Raw genomic sequence first — 22,869 nt, 5'->3', positions numbered from 1 at the left:
GTGATGTGTTGTATCTGTATTTCTCAGACTGTCTAGCTCAAATGATTTGGTGTACTTGGATATAACCATGCAGACTGCATATTGAATGTGCATGCCAACATCTCTTCATGAGTAGTGTAATGAACATCTTCATAATCAGCATGCATACCCATGCACATGTAGAACAAATAAATCAGACACCTGAATATCTGTCAACACATGTACAACACATACACTCATGCTTCTAATATGTAGCACACTGTCATACTGCCTTACGTACATATACATATACATATTAATGGTGACAACTTTTAAACCATGTGCGCAGACAAAAAAAAAGATAGAGGTACAAAGGAACACATGTACATGCAGACATTGCACTATACTATACCAGTATCTATTTTTATTCCATGCAAAAAGCAAGGATACTTGTATTTCAATAGCTGCACAGTTCTGGGATGGTACACATCAGGGAAAACATGCATGAGTGTATTTATGTCTCTAGCTAGTCAGCTATTTAGCTATCTGTGTATGTGTGTATGTATAAATGTGTGCTTATATGTATGTAGAAAGAAATAGTTGGGTAAGGCATATCATTTGCTCTATCTATTTATTTATCCATATATGTATGAGTATACTACAACACTTGGTTATACATAAACACAAAAGATTGAAACAGTACAAAATAATAACAATAATAACAATAACTAAACAGTACTTTTGCCCCCCTGCACCTCCACCCCCTGATAATTACATATCCCAACACGAAGATCGCTTTATAGTAGGGAAAGGGCATATTCCTCACTCTTCACTGTTTGCGATCTTACACAGAAAAAAAAAGTCAACAATGTGCAATCAACTGATTTTTGATCAGATGTAATGGCTTTTTCCTGCATGACAAATGCACCATTCAACCACCAAAATGACACATATCAATCATAGAGAGAGAGATAGATAGATAGATAGATAGATAGATAGATAGATAGATAGATAGATAGATAGATAGATAGATAGATAGATGTGATGTGGTGTTTTCACAGGAATGACACAGTCATTATCTTGTGTGCACATGCATTGGGAAAAATACTGTCTCTGTATACAGAGACATCTGACTGCAGAAGGTCTTTTGAGCAGTTTAACTATTCCTTTGCATCAGCATGTGTTCAGTATCCTGTGCAATGCATTGTCCTGTAGGCACTGCAAGTTTCAAGCTGTCAGATTTGCTGTGACAGATACCTAGTAATTGGAGAAATGCACTATGTGTGTACAGACAGTTGTTAGGGTTCTATGTACAGCTGCATTGCAGTGTAGGGTAGATGGACTTCTACACAGTAGGGTAATGGTAGTGAAGGAACAGTACCCAGAATGCCATCTTTGTGTAATGTAAAAATTGGGTACAATAAGTTCAGTTATGTATAATGTAAACACTGGGGGTACAAACCGCAGAACTATTAATTCCACCTTTGTCATTACCCATGCCAACAGCAGGTATGTAGTTATAGACATAATAACTTCCACTGCATGCACTTCTGGATAGGACACAGCAGAGGAATGGATGAGTGCAAATGTCCAGCATGAAAGCACTTCATAATGCAGGCTCTAGCAATGCTCTGAATATAATATTGCTGCATATGTATAACAATTGCCACCAATACCATGTTCTATGGCATGGTGGACATCCTTGACAGTTCTATGGCCCACCATATGATTTTGTGTGTGGACTTACTTCTCCAGGAAGACTGTGAGGCTAATGGCATATGCTGCATTACAGGACTGCAATTCAACTTGCCCCAAATACAACTCATTTTTTATACTAATTTCATGGTCATCTATAGAGCTACCCTACACATCATGTCATCCAGCATCAACTGCAAACAGACCTCCATGACCTAAACAAATAACTTATCATCAAATAGCTATTACTCAACCCCTACAAAAATACTTTTTGGGGCAAACAATAGGCATGGAAAATACTCCTAAAAGTTTCATCATTACAGATCTATTCAATAACTTCATCAGAACAAATTGTTCATTTAAATATCTTGGAATATGACTCAATCAATCCCAAAACTTTCAAGGACACATTCAAAAACCAGAGCCAAAATTAAAACCTCCAATTCTGAGTCTACAAAATCCTTTTAGTTCCTCTTTGCACCAGCCAGGGTAACCAAAGCCAAAGGCATTCTATTTGCCCAACACAAAAATAGCTTACCACTACTTACCTATACCACAAGCAAGAATACTTCAGCTCTACATGCTGTCCAATAAAATATGTCACTTCATCTCAGATTCCCTTCAGTGAGAACATAATGTCTCACACTAGCTAAAGTAAGATGGCTACCATAATTAGCCAGATGAACCCATTCTTGGTTCACTGCACCTAAAACTACCCTACCAAAACACCCCATCTTCACTTGTTAGGAGATTCCTCAGAACTATACCAGCCTACAAACTTGATAACCGTGCTAGGGCAGACTCAGTCTCAAAACTGCTTCAAACTAATGGCGTTGTTCCAATCAAGGCTACTGTATAATTGCTCCCAAGCTATGCCAGTCTCTCATACCTGATCTCCATATCTCTCAGCTGTCCAGATGTTCACAGAATATTCAGATTTTTGTCTGATATTTTTGGTCTGTTCCTCATAAAAATTGTGTTTTTTCCAGTAAATCACTGAGGTTTGAATCCAATAAATAATGACATACATTTGAATTTCAGACTTTATATCCTTCAGAAATTGCATGCTAAAACATATCCTGTTATTCTAGCAACTTTCTGAGTTTATAAGAGCAATGTTTAAAATCTGTCCTTTTTTTGGGGCCTTTGGTCCAAAACTTTAGGCATTGTCCAGATTCCTTGTGCTAAGAGATTGAGAGGTATGCTGACCTCTCTGAAATATCAAACACTGTAAGTTCTACCCACAACTCAAGAGAGCTTCAAGAGCAAATTAAAACAAAAATTAACAAAATGTTTCTCTTTTGGCTATTTCTTTGCATTTCAACATCTTTGATGTAACGTGGCTGTGCCTGATGTATTACTCTCTATAAGCTTACTGTTTTGTTTTCCATTGACTGTTTTTGTATCCACTTTATGTTCCCTATGTTTTTCAGTGAACCCAGGTTGAACCTGCATTTGGTAATATTTTGATCAGCATTCTAACCCAGTAAAAAAATGCATAATTGCATTCTGATGACACAAACAGACACATGGTTCATATTAGCACAACAGGTTTTGGATTAGTATTACACATTATGACCTCATCAAACACAGTGCTGTTACATAATAAATAATATCACTATGATGGAACACAACAAGGACACCACCGAGACATGCAAAATAAAATTTAATTCCACAAAGATTAAGCACTTTCAACTTTCCATGGAAGCCTTCCTCAGAATGAATAATGCAAAAAAGACAAAAGGTTATAAACTCAATAAAAATGCACCAGTCAAAATTCACCAATTAATCGACAATCAATTTAAACAAACTATTAAAAAGACAGCAATCACCCAATTCCCTATATATAAAACATATAAAAAAAACATGTTTCTAAAAAAATGTTTCTAAAAAGTGGCATAGGTGAAGAGAGGGTGGCTGCTAGCTGCCCTAGGCACAAATTATTAGGTTATGCACAATCAGTAGGTGTCAATCAGGTGTGAGTACTATACTGGCATTGACATATTAAGCCAAGAAAATATTGTGACTTCTTAAATGAATGCCAATACCACATTCACTGTAATGCTGAAGCTCAGTGTGCAGTGTGTGATAGCAAATGTAGCAAGCTGCTTATTAGAGTTATAGCAAGCAGCATTCTGCAGTCACAGGCCTTAGCTTAGAGGTTTTTTTTTGGGGGGTGCAGATTAAGGAACATCCTACTTTTCCAGATCATCTAGTTACAGCTTTAGGTAATTTCCTTTTTTTCATAGATATCATATATATTCCAAGGTCAATGAGACCTATGACAGTTTGTGCTTTGGCAGTACTCTCCCTCAAGCTGCATCTCCTTTCTCCACGAGGGCCACATGGAGTAAATTTGGGAATGGCTATTTAATTATCTAGGTTATGTTTAAAGGAGGACAGATAGCTATATGCATATATACACAGATATGTTGATACATAGATATACAGAGCCATAGACAGACATACAGATAAATAGAAACAGATAGATAGATATACAGAGACAGAGACAGATAAATAATAGGCCAGTTTGGGAAAGACACAGGAAATAGTTATTCACAAGAATTAATTACAGGCTATTGCAGTTATTTTACATGTAAGGATTGATTAAAATGGGATGAAATGTCACATTTAGAAATGCAAATATAATGAAAGATAATAGTGCAGTATGTGTTTGCACATAAGAAGCCTGCAACCCTTTTACATTACACATGTAATGGACTGTAATAAGGCTGGTTTGCTCTATCCCTGTCTATTTCTGTAGAGTTTAGTCTTTTGTCCAGAATGTTTGAGTGAACAAGGTAAGAGGTATTTTAATACACTGGACTGCTATTCCAGCAGATTTCTAAATATGTAGTCCGTTCCTGATTATGCTTTAACAAAGAAGTCAATAGGGCAGATGGAGTTTTGCACTACTTTGCAGTGTTTTGTCAGGAAAGGCCTGTGATACATTTATGTGGAATTATTTAGGAACTTGTGGGATTTATTTAAACCACATATCTGAGGTGTATACAGGACATACAAGCTGATGCTACTGCAGTCACTCAACACTGAACTGAGTGTTGTTAGGACTGCAATCTTGTTCATTTTGTGTAACTCATTGCAGAGCTTATGAATTCTGGTTCTGTGCTATGAGAGAGAATGGCATGACATTTATTTGCCATATAAAGTCAGTGATAACTTGGTCTGGCTTCATCCAGGTGTTTCCAATCAGCTCATAATCAGAATGTAACAATGCAACCATAGTTGTTATGAATGAAGCTCTTTCATATGTTTCTGGGTTAGGAAATCTTATACAACTATCCTTCCCTTATGTTAAATGATGATCAAAAGTTTTTATATGGTTCTTGAGGCACTAAAAGGACTGCATGGAAATTTTATATTGCATTCCTATACAAATTGTAAGTTTTTAGTCACAATGTGGTCCGGCTTCATGCAGGTATTTCAAATTTTATCCCACCATCCTTCCTTTCTCTTACAATTGAGGTGGAGTTGTGAACCAACTGCAATGTAAAGAATGCCTGCTGAAGACAATATACCACTGAGAATTCAAAGCAGCTGATCTTACTTGAATATTACATTTGCAATTTCATTATAGTACATGCAGTTATTGTGTGAGTCATTGTCACCTGTCATAAAAAGGCCAGCTCAATTGTCCGTGTTACTCACAAGAAATGTGCATCATAACTAGTTTGATAAAAGTGAATGGGAGGAAAGAAATGGCAGGAAAGGTTACTGCCAGCAATGTAACCCAACATAAGCTTGTATTATTGATTTTTCTTTGTTTTATTTTGCATATTTTGAGTGAGAATATTTCTAGTCCAGAGTGTCAGTGACAAAGTAATATATACACAGGTAAGTCGATACATTGATATACAGAAGCACAGACAGACATACAGACAAATAGAAATACACAGCGATAGATAGATAGATAGATAGATAGATAGATAGATAGATAGATAGATAGATAGATAGATAGATAGATAGATAGATAGATAGATAGATAGATATAGCTGATATGCCTATAGCTGAAGGTGTCACTGTCTTACTTAGGGAATGCAATATACATTACACACAGTAATTATGATTTTACTTTATTAACTAGATGCTGAGATGTACAAGTTTCATTTTCCTGTTATTAATTTTGAAAGGGAACATGTCAAGATTGTCCCCGGGATTCATGAAGCTTGCGCCAGGCGCAGGCATAGCGTAGGCGATATAATGCCAAATATGGCCGTTGAGCGATTCAGGTATGATCCAATTCCACGTGCACTACTGGTGTACGCCAGAACTGTGCAGCCCTCGGCTTAGGTATGCTAATCACCCCATGCGCAGTGTCGCACCATGCAAATGAAGGCATATAGTGATTCATGAAGTGGTGCAGGCATAGCTTAAGCCCACGGAAATGTAAACCAAAAAACACGGTTTACATTTTCCCAAACAGAACATCGGAGCTATGGAAGCAGGCCAGACCCATGTATCACAAAGTTAACATATGCCAATGGTGAAATGCACAGCCAATGGCATAAGAAAAGATGCACAACAAGTAAAAAGCAACATTTAATGTCATGTCCACAGTAACGCACAGCACAGCCGCAGGGCATGTGTGCGGAAACTGTAACATAAAGAACTAATATAAAAATGTCATAAAATCGCAACGTAATAGAAATCAGGTTTACAGCATAATACACAATGGTAGGCATGGAACACCACAACCAAGGTGTAAGGGTTGCTAAGGGCCTGCGATAGTGTCTGGCATGGTAACTATAAATTAGTAGTCAATGCCATGCAAATGAGGCAGATAATACTGAATCGCAAATGTCCCGCCAGATGAAGGTTGTACCATACAGCGCAGCGGTATAACACCGAGGAGTGGCTCAGAGGAGATACATGACATCAGCAGAGGGGTGTGCCACCGTAGCAGTAAGCACATTGGAGCAATGTAAATCTGGCCTGTCCGTTACTAAGCAAAGCTGCAGGACAGGGGTGGGCAGGAAGGTATAGAATCGTTTAGCTGAGAGCACACATGGTGCCCAAAAGCACATGTGTACGGGGATGAAAACGTGTCCAAAACCCAGTAATCAGACACACGCGCCGCGAACAATAGCACAAACAGGAAGGTCAGGGGAAGAAAAGAAGGAAATGCTGAAGTAGGGTAATTGGAGTACTAATGAGCAATCAGCATCAATCAACTCACGATGGCCAATCGACGGCAGCTGACAAGTCTGCTTGCAGAAACCTGCAAAACAGGAAAGGGGAGGCATTGGAATGCAAAGAAAGGAGGGGAGGTATTGGATTGCAAAGATAGGAGACCTGACACAGCAGAGCAAAGCAAACTGACAGCAGACCGGCAGTAGCAGACATAATGCAAGATACGCCAGGTCCAGGAAAGTACAAATGAAAGTAGGCTGCTGGATGCATGCCTGAAAATGGAAGGTGCAACATGCAGAAATGTGAAGGGAAGGTTAAGAGGTAATCCACGGCAGCCAAATGTAATTCAAGACCAAAGACACCACAATAGAAGTTCCGGCAGTAAAACACATAAGATACCCTGTAGCTACGATCGTACATACACACCCTATGACATCATCGGTGTTCACAGCACAATAGTATAAAGTGTGAAAGCACCCTACACACACCTGTGCATTCCCAAACACTGCACCATAGGTGTAAACACATGGGAAACTTTTAAAATGTACATGTTTGGAGCTGCCATAGCTGTGATTCATCAGCATGTGTTAGAGACTGACGGTGTTGTGGAGGATGATGCCGACAACCACCACAGGCCTCGGAGGAGAAGGAGAGTGTTCAGACCAAGGGTAACCTACCAGGGGCTACATGACCTGGAGATAGTAGAGCATTACAGGGTGGACAGGGACATCTTACAGCAAATAGTGGAGCTGTGCCGGCCACGCCTGAGAACCAGAAACAACAGAGGGGAACCCATCCCAGTGGACACAAAAGTATGTGTAAGCCTGCGAATACTGGCCACAGGTACCTTTCAAAAGCCAACTGGAGAATAATGGGGATCTCACAGGCATCAGCATCCAGGGTCCTACACCAGTTCCTGGATGCCTTGTTACCACATGCCAATGAGCAGATATACTTCCCCCGGACTCAGGAGGAGTTGGCCAGCAATATGCGCCACTTCCACCGTGTGGCAACCTACCCGGAGGTACTGGGTGCGATAGACTGCACGCACATACAAATCAAGTCACCACCCGGTGAGCATGGTAGGCGCTACATAAACTGCAAGGGAGTCCACTCCATCAACCGCCAGGTCATGTGCAATGCCGAGGGCATTATCATGGATGTGTGTGCTGGCAGCCCTGGAAGCTACCATGACTCCCATATCTGGCATGCCTCACAGCTGTATCAGGTATTTGTCAGGGGGGACATCCCACATGGCCATCTTTTGGGGGATGCTGGCTATGCACTGGAGCCGTGGATGATTACTCCCATCAGAAATGCACACACGCCCATGCAAGAACGCCATAATGAGGCACACGCACAAACCAGAATCATCATAGAGCGTGTGTTCGGGATGCTGAAATCACAGTTCCGGTGCTTGGATACATCTGGTGGAACCTTGCAGTACTCTCCAGGCATGTGTGCCCACATCGTCATAGTATGTGCCATGCTACATAATATGATCCTGCAGAAGCAGCTGCAGCAGGGACAAAATGGTGAAGGCCCTCATAGCCCACCGCAATTGCCAAGGCCATTACAGGCACAGAGGTATTCAGACCATGAACACACTGTGCCAGCCCCAGTAGGCAGATGGAGGTGTGCCCAATATGCCTACGCCTTGGCAAAGAGGGAACGTATAGCACATACTCTGACAGTGTAGGCCCCTACAGACTGACACCTCTCCACCTGCACACACAGTAAAATGGATGGCACACAAACATGACCACCTGTAAATTGTAATGTATAGGTGGCCCAATGTGTGACATAGGCAGCCCTCAGACATTGTACACACAACAGCTAGTGGAACACGGAATGTCAACACCTGAAAAGTACATGAGCCTTACAGCATATGGTGGTGCTGTGTGCCTGTCACTTTCCCCACCAGATATATATATATATATATATATATATATATATATATATATATAGAGAGAGAGAGAGAGATAGATATGTACACATATGCATATATATAATACAGATAGAAAGGGCAATAGAGTGTTGATATAGATGGATTCAGCGATATCTGCAAATATATATAGATAGGTCAACGACATTCATAACACCTTGGAGGTACAAATAAATAGGATACCGCCAACTATGGAATGTGTAACATACCGACATGCGTAACCACGAGGCTGAAAGACCGATAGAACACAATACCGGAACAGTACAGCCACGAGTAATAGTATGATGATATGAAGGGACATTTAGTCACTGCTGCCGGTGTTGCGGTCCACGTAGGTACTGTGTTCAACTGTGTTTGTGAGTGCCGTAGTCTGTGTATGTGTGCGTTGAGGGTGCCATGTGTGTCTCCGTGTGACTGTAATGTGTGTGTGTGTTCGCAACATGTGTCTGTTAGTGCCAAGTCAGAGGTAGATCAGTACGGTAGGTGTGGGTATAGATAGCCGTAGGCATATGGTTACCACCTGTCCCACAGTAGGAGGGACAGCCCCACCCTGGGCAGGTGTGTCCTGACATAAAACAGTACAAAGGGCAAATGTCCGAGATTATAGGACATTAATATATCCCATATATAATGTAATAGTCATATTTAATAGTTATGCCTGTATGTAAGAAACGTAAATGTTGCATGCAATATGATAAGTAGCCAAAGTCCCACAACAATAGGTATGTATTGAGGATAAAAGTATGTGCTAACCTGTGTACTGACCGTGGCTATGCGTTGGCCTGTAAACACCATTGTGTGTCCCGCAAGTGTCCAACAATGACCATATGAAAAGGTGCCAACCCATGGCAAACAGGTTCTTTTACCAACACAACTGCAATGACTGCAAATATCTGGGACAGAAATACAAGGGATCGCTGTCACTTTCACATATCCCTTGATATATCGCTGCAATTCCGGAGGTATATAAGTAGCAAGCTCACCTGCAGACGATATAGAAACCAATTAACAATGGCCCAATGTACAATCCCGTAACATAAGTCTACTAACTGTTAGCTCTCTAATTAAGGACGGAACCCACACACATATATATGGAATATGTAGAAATGCAAGCCTCACAAACCTGTATATGCTACGTACACCCACCGACATCCCCCACACTAGAAACTAAAGCAATACAGACTGTAATAGCAGCACAAACATCCAGTCAGTCAATTACATCTGCAGAAACCTCAACATACCGTGTGAGAGACACATTTAAAGGCATCATACAAAATTGCAGGTGTTGTATAATGGAACAAACAGCCATGTTACAGGTTTTGTTTGCAATAGTCGGACGTTGGGATGACAGGTACACCCACATGTTGAACCACATACTCTAACTGTCACACACAATCCACGGGGGACATGTATCCAAAGTATACTTGTCTCCATGCATAGCAGTTGCAATTACACATAACAAAACACAATACAGACTGTCTCCCCAAAGGTAGGGCAAATAGGCAATGCCCAAGTGGAGAATTCAATTATACCCCACTGTTGCCGCGTAATTGGCGAATGGAGTAGCTGCACAGCTGATATGCAAGTAATTAGGCACTCAGGAACACCAATTGGTGGGACAAAACCACATGTTACAGGTATCAACGTATATAAGGATGACTTGCCAGACATTCAAACCGTATGCTCATACTGAATACCAGTTGAAACACTGTGATAGAGATAGAGACAAAACACCGTAATGATAACAAGGTATGTAGAACACCCGATATGTAAGGTTATGTATAGCATGATCTGTATTAATTCGTTTTACTGTATGTATAGCCTGGTTTGCATTAATTAAACATGTCTGCAATGCATAAAGTGGGAAAAGGTATTTATGTAGTGATGTGTTGCTGAGCATACTAACGCTTGTAGAAACTGTGCATCCAGCAGTGGGCCACAAGGTACACATCACAGACACCACAAGGGATGCTACATGAGGGCGTTAAACAGAACAATTTCATACAACCCGCCGTCAGTGGTAGGGTATGTCCAAGAAGTATGTGCCATAGCAGGGGATAGTATATGTTGATATACTGTCCCAGCATGCATGTGTACGTCAATGACATATCTAAGGTGGTCCCGCTGTGCAAGTATGCTTTGCATTATGGGATACTATGTGAAATATGTGCAATGTATAGTATTGTAGGTAGATATGACAGATATTCTACACAGCATAACAGGCATATCATGCATACCAAAGGTATCGTCTATTGGCATGTAGAATAACAGGATACATATGGCTTGTAGGCATGGGACATTGTAATAGCATGATAGCTAATCTAAATGGAAGGGCTACCAAGTATCCATGCACAAAGGACATGTAATAGCTTCACAGGTGCATTGTGGAGTACTATGCAGTCTGGCAAGTCCATGTGTAAGCACAACTACAGTGTTCACACCAGTGGCACCTCTCTAGGGTAGTGTCTTGTGAACAGCAGAGCCATGTGTCACCTGCACCTCTGCACAGTACAGCCACTGCAGTGATCCCAGGCCTACATATGTCCCCCAACCACCAAGGGAGGTATCACATGAACAGTTTTACTGAGTGTCCCTGCGTGATGTACATAGGACTCATGTTCCAAAGCATGATGAGTGTCCGGTTTGGGAATGTAACTCTCAAGCACATCCCACTCATGGTGGCGTGTGTGCACATATCCATGAGCATGTTGCTCACAGTGGCTTTTGCTTATGTCGCGTATGAGGAGTATATCCATTAATAATGTTGTGGACATGGGCCCTGTCTGATCAGCAGAGGTCACCCCTGAGTATGTAGTATGCAAATATGTACAGATGTGGTGTCCGTAGTGCAGCCGCATACTTAAACTGTCAGAGCTCAGTAAACGTCATGGAGTGCTAATGTTGTGGTATGTAAAGCTGTAGCTGTTGTGTAAGGTACACCCTAAATGGGGTGGTGTACCCTTGAATGTGTGTAGAAGTCTTGAGTTCAGAGGCACAATGGGTGCCTATGTACCAGCTACACACCCAGTACAGATAAGTGTGGCCACGTAGAAGGATATCCACGCCACAGTGGCAATATGGTAACCACAGGAGTGGGTGGGACATATGTGTGTACTGCAAACATGTACAATGTGATATGTATGTAGGGGACTACCACCCATGTGATAGTCAGTGGGTGAATGGTGTAATGCAAAGGTGATGCTCATGCACCTTGTGTCATGCAGCTTGATGCCATGATAGTCATATCAGGTATCTGTCACAGTGACACCTGCATGGTTGGAGTCAGTAGCAGCTGGTGGAGCAATCATGGCGCTTTGTATGCAGGGGTTTGTAAAGCTAGGCAGGGAAAGTCCCTTGTGCTAGCCTGTACAGCAGGGAAGCATATACCGAACATGAGGGGCCCTATGACTGAGGACTGTGGTATGCCAAAAGTAACTGACATGCAGTAGGTACTATGGTATGCTGGCCTCACTGTGTGTGTCCTGTCCTTGAGCCACATTGCATAACATCCTAAGACATAGGGTACGATGTGCAGGTGGATGTGTATGTTGTCAATACCAGAATGGAGAATGGTGCTGAAAGACAATGAGAGGACAATGTAAGATGTGTGGACTCCCGTACCATCAGCAACTGCCCTGGTAACTGTATGAAAGGAGTCCACCAGGTGTAGGGGCCATGCTCTGGCCCTAACAAGCCCAACCCAGGTGGCATCAAAGGACGAGAGCCCAACAATGTCTCTGTGAATGACGTCCTTGATGATGTGCCCCATAGCCATGCAGAACAGTCCAGTCAGGTGTGTAGGACTATAGTCCCACTCATGCATTATGGTGCCACCTGTGTGTAGTGTGATAAATGCTGCTGTGTGCCATTCAGGGGCTACAATGTCTGAAACAAGGCTATTACTGAATATGGTGGCCTAGTGGGGAGACATGTCATTCAGAGGTTTGTGGACATCAAAGCCTGGGACGTTGGAAGGTGACATGGGGCCAGTGTCCCAGGACATATAGAGTGCAGGTTAGTACTGTGTAGGTGTGACCACAGGGACACCACAATGTTCCTGTATGGATTGTGGCCCTGTAGTGAGTGAGAGGGTGTAATGTTAGCATTGAATCCATCCTCCAGCATATTGCCAACCTCACCTGGGTCTGTAATGTTCCTGAGTGACTGTTGTATGTGACAGCAGATGTGGGTGTTGCCATCGACTACTGACATACCACCATAATGCCTGCTGGTACACCCCGGAATGTGTCGCAGTAATGTTTACGTAGCTAGTCTTGGAGTATGTGATGAGGGATCCTGTGGACCTACCAAGGCTGACCAGTGAGCTACCCACCCATGGGAATGTACACCACTGTGCAACAGCCTACACCTGTTGTTGTACATCATATGTCCATGGAACATGACCACCAGAGTGGCGTCTGTTATCAGGTGTGTACCATCATGGCTCTGTATGGAATAGCATGATCCATGCAGTTGTGTACATGCTAATGAAGTGCACTGGGGTATGTTACAGCATTTGTATGTGCATCATCCATCTGCACGGGTGTCATGACGTTAACAACCGCTGTCAGAAGATGTCTGTAGTAGGTGTTGTAGTACTCATGTACTGTGTAGGATGTGATGGGTGTGGTGCCGGGATGTGGCTAACAAGGTTGATTAGCATATGTTCGGAATCCACCAATGAGGGGATAACCCCAGGTGTGTAACACCAGTCACATGGTGGTAGTGTTCATGTCAAGGTTAATGTTGGTCTTGGAGGTGGTGTGTATGGGTTGATCCAGCAGAGTGGAGGTTATGACTCATGGATGTGTCGGTACATGAGTGGCTATCCCAGTTAAGTGTGGGGTAATGTCAGTCACACATCAGTAGTAGCTGTCTCAGCCCCACTGTCCAATATACCAACAAATGAGGTATGTTAACCGTGGGGTATGATGTTGACTCTGTAGCTTGTTACAATGTGTATAGCGGTCCCAGACACAGTTAGTTGTACGTGGAGCACCTCTGATGCATTGTGCTAAGTGACTAGCCAGGATGTGTGCACAACATAGTGGGATATGGGAACCCCTCAGCTGTGGGTGTGCCAGTCCAGGTATGTGCCTGAAAGGTATGGTCTGTCAATAACCTGTCATTGCAGGTGTGCTCTGCAGAGCCTAGAGGCAGGTCCCAGTCACTGCAGAGATATTGGATAGGTGCATTATAAGGTGTGCCTTGCCTGCGTGCATCACAGAGGAAGATGCAAGCATTGTGTCACATGACCCCATGTTGTGCTTGCCAGTTCCCATTCTGCCGGTGACTGTTATTGGAAACTGTGCAAGACAGGCAGTATAGAAGCAGCAAGAGCCTTACATGTGAGCTGTACTCCCAGGGCTGACAGGTGCAAGTCATCTGTGCCACAGCATTGTGTTTGACCAGGTCAGTCAAAGCGGACAGATACCAGATACCTGTGGAATGACAATAGGAGCATAGGCAACTGTTGAAGTGACACAGTCGGTCATTGTACAGTGGTATCGTGTCCAGCCGAATGCATAATGCTCCGCAGGGCTTGACCCACACCCTCAGGGCTATAAGACTAGTGAGCTATTGCATGTCCCTGCACACGTAGTCTGTGAAGTGGCATCTCAGGGCAGTCACACTAACATGGAGAATGACAGTCACATCGTACCTGGTGAGGTGTGGCATGGGTGCATAGGTTATGTTGCAGAACCAGTTACCCGACAGCAAGATGTAAGCGACTATCGCCTTGTGTAGCCTGCTGTGTGGAACTGCAGTGTGACTCCCTACAGAGTCACCTATGACTGGTGTGTTGTGAATGTTATAACTCCCTATTGGCTGTATGTGATGGGCACACATGAGTCTGTGGGCTATAAGTTGGTGATGTTGTTTTCCATGATGGGGGCTACCTCTGGTGCCTACACAGAGTATGGAGACATACTGCACAAGTTGTCCTTGTAGGTGTGGCCTGTGGTGGAGATCATGTGAGACTATGTGATGGGTGGGGTGTGTTGTGAATGTTACACATTCCCACATGACTGTCAGGTGCAGTCAGGGTTGGTGACAGCATTACCCCCAGCCATAGCTGTCAACCTCCTGTCCCCAAAATGAGGAACATTAGCCCTCATAATGTCTGACAAATGGGCAAAACGTGGAACATTTACTACTGGCTTACTAACAGCTTCAACTAGGAAGGGCATATGATGGCTAAAATAGGCTGGTTTTATGTATAAAAAAGATATTCTAATGAATTAATATGATTCCCATCTATTTAGCCATGGCTAGCAGTTAAACAATTTCCAACAATGAATGTGTGACAGACTCTTTCTATGTGGAACCTTGAGGAACATGCACTTTTTAAGACCCCAAATGAGGTATGTTCCTCGTAATTAGGTACACTTGAGAGCTATGCCCCCAGCACGGCTGCAGAAGTGCACCCACACAACATGTCACAGAGAAGGAACATGCACAGGTAGCCAGTATGGCTGGGACCTATGGCATCAACAGGGTAGTGCACTGCATCACCATTACGGGTTAGTCACCACGTGTGGTTAGTGATCATTTCTCACTGTATATTAGCATACACCCTCACACCAAGCACCAGACATACATACATACACACATACTGTGGTGACCACACATGTGTATACGGACATCCGACGTGTGTGATGCACCACACCGGCCGACATCATGCTTCCCACTGACGTATGTACAGATCTCTACAATCCTGTACGGGGATGTGTACAACTGGGACATAATCCCCACGATATGTGGCATCTCTGGTCACACATTCGGACACACATGGCAGTGCTGGGAATGAAACACCTGCCATATGATGACAGGTTTGATAGACATGCAGCGGTATTGATTGCATTATGTGTACCAATGCTATGTCTGTCACTTGTGCTGCTATATGCACATGGGAGGTTGTAGGTGTTACAGGTGCCATGTGACATATAGTTGGTAACACCTGACCACTGTGTATGCGTTATGTCAGCACCGTCACGTAACAGTGACATAGCGTACTGTTTGCACATGGCATGTTAGGATGGTGTGTGACACAACTGTGAGCCACCCCCTGCACACATACATCTACACAGGTGGTTCACCACTTTATGTAGACACATCCCTCCATATGTGCTGTGTATATGTCACTGTATACAGGTGTCAATGATGGGGCTGCATTGCGACTGCATGTCGTAGTTAGGTGCAACTATGTTACGGACATCGGCCACTGCACATGCATGGTTGCTGCATGCACAGTACAGATGTCACGTGTCTCCTGTTGCCATGTTTGTATCCATTGCTATTGTTGGACATGTGTGTTGACATACATAAAACATGGACTGTGGTATGATATCACGGGTGTCACAGGCGACCAGTACAAGGGTATGTGTCCCGGTCAACATTGCTACCCCCTGAGACGTGTGTTCATTGGTGTACAGCAACAGTCATATGTCACAGCTGTGTAAGGGCCGTGGTATGTCTTGAGCTGACCTGTTCATGTATACTGGTATCGTTGCAATGCATAACACCTGTTGGATCCATGTGTACTCTGCACAGCTGGTGTACACCTCTGTACAGCCCAGTGGCCATGTGTCACATGGTTTTGTGGTACTGTAAGGCTGTGTATTGCTGCACCGATGACATGGTGATGACTTGACAGCTACAGTGTACACTGCAGTGTGTACGTGTGTGACCTGCACCTGTGACAGCTGTGATGGCAGCTGTGTGTGTACAGGTCACTGCATGTGTGTGACCGCCCTGTGCGTGAGGACAGTTATACCTTACTGTGCCCTTCTGTGTGTACACTCCATCTGCATGCACAACAGCCCTTTGCAACAGCTAAGTGTGTGAGCATGCCCAGTATGCTGTTGTGTAGATGGACACACAGTACAGTCCATGTACGCAGGTGTGTAGATGGACACATGGTACAGTCCAAACTGAGACACTCCGTGTTTACACTCCATCTGCATGCAAGACGGCCCTTTGCAACAGCTAAGTGTGTGAGCATGCCCAGTACGCCGTTGTGTAGATCGACACACAGTACAGTCTGAACTGACGTATATTACCAGGTGTGCGGCCATGGCCAGTGACACCTTGTGTCGGTGATGTCCCTATGTGCATGTGCATGGCCGTTGACATCCTGTATTGCCATGGTGGTCATCCAGGCAACAGATTTCCATCTTCAAAGTCAGGATGGATGCCTACCGAGTACACACACTGGGTGACTATCTTGAATGGTGTACTGTCTGTGGTGTGTACTGTGTCTACGTATTGCTGTTGTAGTGCTCCATACATGTATAGTTGCCCCGAGTACACGACTGCCATGTGTTTGTGTACGTATACCATGGGACAGTACTATGTCTGATCGTACACTCTCTATACAATCCCTGCCGGCGTCCTGGCATTTGCGGATGATGACACGCACCTAGAAGAATGTCTGTGGGACTGCTGTGTTTAGTAATCTCGGTAGCGCGTTCTGTAAATGCGTCATGCTGTAGTGTGATAGGGTAGTTAGGTGTAAGTTCGATTCCCAGCCCTGCCAAGTGTGTGTGTGTGTGTGTGTGTGTGTGTGTGTGTGTGTGTGTGTGTGTGTGTGTGTGCACATGCTCCTGTCTGCCTGGGGACTCAGGTTATGCTTTTACAGGCTTCATACCACAGATATATCCCGCTGACATCTTTGCCTTTGTGGATGTCGACACACACCTAGAAGAATGCCTGTGGGACTGCTGTGTTTAGTAATCTTGGTAGCGTGTTCTGTAAATGCATCATGATGTAGTGTGATAGAGTAGTTAGGTGTATGTTCGACTCCCAGTTCTGCCAAGTGTGTGTGTGTGTGTGTGTGTGTGTGTGTGTGTGTGTGTGTGTGTGTGTGTGTGTGTGTGTGTGTGTGTGTGTGTGTGTGTGTGTGTGTGTGTGTGTGTGTGTGTGTGCATGCTCCCATCTGCCTGGGGACTCAGGTTATGCTTTTACAGGCTTCATACCACAGATATATCCCGCTGACATCTTTGCCTTTGTGGATGTCGATACGCACCTAGAAGAATGCCTGTGGGACTGCTGTGTTTAGTAATCTTGGTAGCGCGTTCTGTAAATGCATCATGATGTAGTGTGATAGAGTAGTTAGGTGTATGTTCGACTCCCAGTTCTGCCAAGTGTGTGTGTGTGTGTGTGTGTGTGTGTGTGTGTGTGTGTGTGTGTGTGTGTGTGTGTGTGTGTGTGTGTGTGCATGCTCCCATCTGCCTGGGGACTCAGGTTATGCTTTTAGACGCTTCACACCACAGATATATCCCACTGACGTCTTTGCCTTTGTGGATGTCGACACACACCTAGAAGAATGCCTGTGGGACTGCTGTGTTTAGTAATCTCGGTAGCGTGTTCTGTAAATGCGTCATGCTGTAGTGTGATAGGGTAGTTAGGTGTATGTTCGACTCCCAGTTCTGCCGAGTGTGTGTGTGTGTGTGTGTGTGTGTGTGTGCGCATGCTCCCGTCCGCCTGGGGACTCAGGTTATGCTTTTAGATGCTTCACACCACAGATATAGCCTGCTGACATCTTTGCCTTTGCGGATGTCGACACGCACCTAGAAGAATGCCTGTGGGACTGCTGTGTTTAGTAATCTCGGTAGCGTGTTCTGTAAATGCGTCTTGCTGTAGTGTGATAGGGTAGTTAGGTGTATGTTCGACTCCCAGTTCTACCAAGTGTGTGTGTGTGTGTGTTTCCAGCTGCATGACAACATTACATTGCTTTTACAGTATTCACTCACCATAACATCTGTGTGGCGTCTTTGCCTTTGATGCCGCTGTCTACAGGCTAGATGTATGCCTGTGTAATTTCCGTGATCTACTAATCATGGTTGCACGTTCTGTCACTGCGTAATGCTGTTGTGTGGTACAGTGGTTACATTCGTGTTCTGCTCACAACCCTGCCACGTGTGTGTGTGTGTGTGTGTGTGTGTGTGTGTGTGTGTGTGTGTGTGTGTGTGTGTGTGTGTGTGTCTGTGTGTGTATGTCTGTATCTATATATGTATATATATATATATATATATATATATATATATATATATATATATATATATATGTATATATATATATATATATATATGTATATATATATACATATAAATATATATATATATATATATATATATATATATATATATAGATATATATATAGATATAGATATATATATAATTTCTGCATATAACTCTGCTCTTGCATGGACAGCTGACTGTTTCATGTATCGCATATTTGCATAGTTTTCACATACCAATGGGGTATGTTGCAAATCCCAACATTGTCCGCAGTTACGCGTTCGTGTTACGGGCGGTGTTACAAGCCCTTACAGGCGTTTGCTGTATAGCTTGGCAGACATCTATCCTTGCTGTACTCTCACTCTACTTGTACACGCCGGAGGCTTCATGTATCATGGTCTAGTTTTGCTGTGTGTATGTCTTTTTGTGCTGTCTGCATGGCTGTGGGTATGTCCCACTATCATCATTTGTAAAGGTGACAGCCCTATAGGTACTTCATGTAGACTGCTGTGTCATTTGACATGTCAGCACATACCTGCGGACAGTACTGAACGTCCTACTGCAGCGCTATTCATACCTTCTGAGTTATCTTGCAGTCGATAATGCTGTTTCCTCACACATGTATCTGTTTCTGATCATACCACTCCACCTCCTAGAGCAAACATCTGGACAAAGCCTTAACTGATAGTGGGACACATAGGGGCAGAATTTAAATATTGCTCTTACAAACGTAGATAGTTGACACAATAATAGGTTTTGCATTAGTATGACTTTTCTGATGGATTTGGTGTCTTAAACCCACATGTTTGTCATTATTTAATGACTTCACTTCTCAGGAATTTGCCAGAAAGGTACTGATTTTAAGAGGAACACACCAAACATATGAGGCAAATCTCTGCACATTCTGCGTAAATCTGTACCGTTGCGGAGTATGTGTCTGATACAAGATATCAATTTTCTGACACCAATACACACACTGTATGGTGGCATCACAGGCCAGATGCCATTACATTTATATTGCAGGACACACCCACCCAGAGGGTTGTATTCCTCACAAAGGCCAACAGCTGCTTATCCACACTAATTATTCTATCATGTACCTTATGTGTATGCTGGTATTTGCGCTTTCCATCAGTGGCAGAGCTCACGTACGAGTATGGGGGACTGGACATTGTAACGGTGACTCTGCATGACACCCTGAGGGACACATTTCTTTTGAGTCTGTTAACCTTCCACATTGACTTTCACAGGGCATACTTTGTCATTCACATTTGTCGGAGTACATGCTTATGACTTGTACATGTTTTGTCATTTGTCCTGATGTATTTCTTCTCACCTGTCCACCTAGTATCACTAGTTCTGTACATGTATTTTGGACAGGTTACCTTCATACCTCCCACCTGTACACATTATGGGTAAACACCCTGACGTTTGACCTTTGCTCTTGTTACATTTGTCATAATAATGTGCCTTTCTGGTAAATTACTGGCAAGGCATTACGAACTGTGCGGTTAGATAATAGTGACTGACATTTCTATGTCATGATTAGTAACACTCATAACATTCGTATTCCTGACTACGTCAGTATTCTATCAACGTTCTGACTTTGTCTGGGGTATATCTAATATAGTTCCTATTTGTATTTCATGTACTATGCCTTAGTGCAGCTGTCTTATTCTGACAGTTTGCCAGGTATGGTTACCATCTTGGTCGTACGCATGTCCATCCATGATAATCGCCTACATGACACTGATATAGGGCCCTGCATATTCCCACAATGGTTTACACAATATCCAGTGGATGGTTTGCCCCATTATTGGGAATATAGGCGTGTGCTATACCCACATCACTCCCAAGGGGCGGACCTAATAAATCTGTGCCAAACAACACCTAGGCCCATTTCTGCATACCCATGATTCCCATACCTGACACCCCTCCACAGTACCCATTACACATGTTTAATGTGAGCGGTACTAAAGTGTGGAGACACTTATAAGCACTCCCCACTCTCCGGATATCAGTTCGTACATCATACATTCTATTGACACACATGTTATTACCCTTGCACCTGCTACTGTTGCATGTACAGCTATATCGTATTTGCTGAGGTCACTTCTTTTGCGTGAATGACGGTTGACACTACGTATGGATCAATTTTTGGGGTCCTGCAATGGACACCTATATTCATGTTTAAAGTGTAGAACCTGCCGGACTGTCACTTTCTGGCCAATGGTTTGGAAAGCAGCGGTTTATTCACCTTTCGTGCATGTCTGTTTGTCTACCTATGATAGCTATGCCGTGGCCTATTTATGTAAATATGTCATATCTACGGGACATATGTTTGTTGTGTATACATATATACATGTACAGTCCTCATTTCATAATTTGCTTTGGTTTACGTCTGTGGATTATGTGTATACACATATATCTATATCCATACCATACCTTTCCACTTTACAGATTGTCGCAAAATGTACAGCTGGTTGCCTCTTTATCTTCGGTGTGTTTTTCATAACCTGTGTCTATCTGGCAATTTAGTGGCATTTCATTAAAGACTTACATTGGGAAATACTGGCAAGCAGTTCAGGTTACGACTGCATACCCTTCAGAGAATCCATGCTACTGACACACCCGTTATTCTATCCACTTTCTATGTTTGTTCTGGCACATATCTGGGGTTTGTCCCTATTTGTACCGGTAGTTTGCATGGCTTTGTCCGGTTTCAAACTTTACAGGGTTAACAGGTTTGAGCCATGTATATATAACGTGGGGGAAACAGCATTCATTTACTATGCTGTGAGTGGATCACACACGCACAGGCGCACTTGCATATACATGTTGTGGGTTACATCCGTTTAATAGATATGTGTGCTTGCGCGGCCTTTCATACTTCTGACCATAACACTTACTTATCTGTAGTCCGGTTTATGGACTGGTGTGAAACACATGGTTCACCTTTACGTATTTAACTGTGTGTACAGCACGAACACATTCATTACACTTTACAGGGATATCTGCAGTGGTTGTAGGTCAACCGGGACTGCATTCACGTTGGACGGATGCCGGAAACAGTATTCTGTTGCTGTTCTGCCTCATTGATATGCATACCCATAGTACTTATCTACATCGACATACACCTCACCGCTTCACTTACAACACATGCATCCATTCCCCTGCTGTAAGAAACGCGGTACTACATATTACACATTCCCTATTGCCTACTGCTGTGGACCCCAGCTGCATTGTTAATCACTCCGAGGATATGCAGAACACCAGGGCATATAGTCGTATCACATACACGTTTCTGATTGTCAGGGTATTCATGTAGTGATCTGGGTATAGGCTTGTCCGCCTGGTGAACGGAACTTCCCTGGCTGAATTCAAATGTCAGATGAAGCATGTGGACAGGGAACTTCTCCCTATTATGAACATTTTACCTGTATTTATAGACACATGTGTTTGTGCACCTATCAGGAGCTTATTCTGTTTGTTGGCTGTACATATTATGGGCGGGGTTGTTACGGTTCTTACTCCACAGTGAGGGGGGGGTTCCCATTCACATTTGACTATTACCTGTATTCATTCATACGGGGATTATTTGCTTGGACATGTTGTGACTACAGGTATGCGGTTGTACATTACACAAATGTCATGGCTTGTTACTGTACATATGTACGGACCATACCTCTCAACCTCTTTGAGCAACAAATCTGCGCAAACCCTACATGATGGGGAGAGTAAGAGGGACACATTTTAACTAGTTTCCTTACAAGCTTATAACGTTGATAGAATACTAGGTTTTGCATTATCATGACTCTTCTGCGGGATGTGGAGTGTTATACTTAATACTCATTATTTCGTGACGTCAATCCACACCTATTTACTGGACAGACACAGATTGTCGGAGGCACACAACAATATGAGACAACACTCTGGTCATTCTGTGAATATCTGGACAGTTGAGTGATATGGTACGAACCTCTGTAATATGCTGTTGTGTTCTGGCACAGCAGTAGCTCGGCATTAGGGACAGATGTCGGGATGTGCTGGCAGACAGTTGAATTTCAGACTTCATACTCCGGACATTAATGCCATTG

The sequence above is a fragment of the Protopterus annectens genome, chromosome 1.part1 (assembly GCF_019279795.1).
Source record: "Protopterus annectens isolate FY-2018-M chromosome 1.part1, PAN1.0, whole genome shotgun sequence".
Classification (NCBI taxonomy): Eukaryota; Metazoa; Chordata; order Ceratodontiformes; family Protopteridae; genus Protopterus; species Protopterus annectens.
The sequence above is the reverse complement of the archived record's forward strand: the minus strand, read 5'-3'. Positions refer to the sequence as shown.